Here is a 1,534-nt window from a genome sequence, read left to right as displayed (position 1 = left end):
CCCCCAGTATCTTATTTGTCATTGTTGAGAGTATACACAGAAGAATATGCACCAATTCAACAATTTCTACATGTACTCAGTGATATCGATTACATTCTTTGAGTTGTGCAACCATTCTTACCTTTCTTTTCTGAATTATTCCTCCACCATTAACATACACTCACTGCCCCCTAAGGATTCTATCTAATCATTCTTCTTGATGTTGTCAGTTTGATCCCATATAGATAGTTCTTAAAAGAACATGATACTCAAAGCAGACATTCTTTACTAGTTAAACTAAACTATTATTTGATTTTAAAAAGACTTCCAGGAATATTTTTGGTTAAAGGTTTAAAGATTATTTTAGGGTAATAGTTTGAGGGCTTCATCCTAACCTTTTCCTTCTTTTAATTACACTGCCTTTGTTTGCCTGTCACCCACTTCCAGCCCCTCAGTAGATCATAGATTCTTTGTATATTTTGTATGTTTTTCCACAGCATTTAGGACATGCCTTGCATAAAGGTGCTCAGGAAGTGTTTGCACTACTGCACTGGCTAATTAGCTGAGTCATCCTCAGAGAGTCAAGTCCAGGGGGCACTAGCAGGCGAGAGCCTGAGATAGGGCTGGAGCTTGAGATATTCTGATATGGATTGGGCAGGGGCTCACGGGGAGGACACAGGGCCAGTGTAAAGGAATAGGAAAGTAAAAACGGAAGAAACTGAGACTATAAATCAAGTACACAGATGATAATTTTCCTGTTCCACAGATTAGGAAATAGACCATCAGAAAGGGGAACTGAGCACCTATATATAGTCAGGCACTGTGCTGGGGTTGTAAAAATGAATAAAATCCAGACCTTTCCCTAAGGAGACCTTATTTATGGGGTAGATAGTCCTGTGAAAAATAATTTTAAATAGTACAGTAACTACAATGATTACACTATATGCAGGGCATTATGGGAGACCCAAATAAGAGAACCTATTCTCTGTGTTGGGAGCTTTAGTGGCATAGTGCCTAAGGCATTTAACTGCTAACCACACAGTTGGCAGTTCAAACCCACTAGTTACTCCTCGGAAGGAAGAGTGGGCAATCTGTAGAGGTACCACCTCGGAAACCCAAAGAGGGGTCACTATGAGTCGAATCAACTCTATGGCAGTGAATTTGGTTTTTTTGGTTTAATCTCTGTGTTAAGGAGCTCTGGTGGTGCAGTGCCTAAGGCATTTAACTGCTAACCTCATAGTTGGTGGTTCAAACCCACCAGCCACTCTGTGGAAGGAAGATGGGAAAATCTATTTCTGTAAAGATTTACTGCCTTGGGAATCCAGTGGAGGTTGCTATGAATTGGAATAGACTTGATGGCTGTGGGTTTGGTTTTGGTTTTTGGAATCTCTGGGTTAGAGTTCCCGAGTGGTGCAAATGGTTATTGTACTTGGCTGCTAACCGAAATGCTGGTGGTTCAAGTCCACCCAGAAGCACCTCAGAAGAAATACCTGGCAATCTACTTTTAAAAATTCAGCCACTGAAAACCCTATGGAGCACAATTCTACTCTGACAC

Source organism: Orycteropus afer, unplaced genomic scaffold (genome assembly GCF_000298275.1).
Source record: "Orycteropus afer afer isolate SDZICR_OR568_19922 unplaced genomic scaffold, OryAfe1.0 scaffold00154, whole genome shotgun sequence".
NCBI classification, from domain to species: domain Eukaryota; kingdom Metazoa; phylum Chordata; class Mammalia; order Tubulidentata; family Orycteropodidae; genus Orycteropus; species Orycteropus afer.
This window is presented reverse-complemented; position numbering follows the sequence as displayed.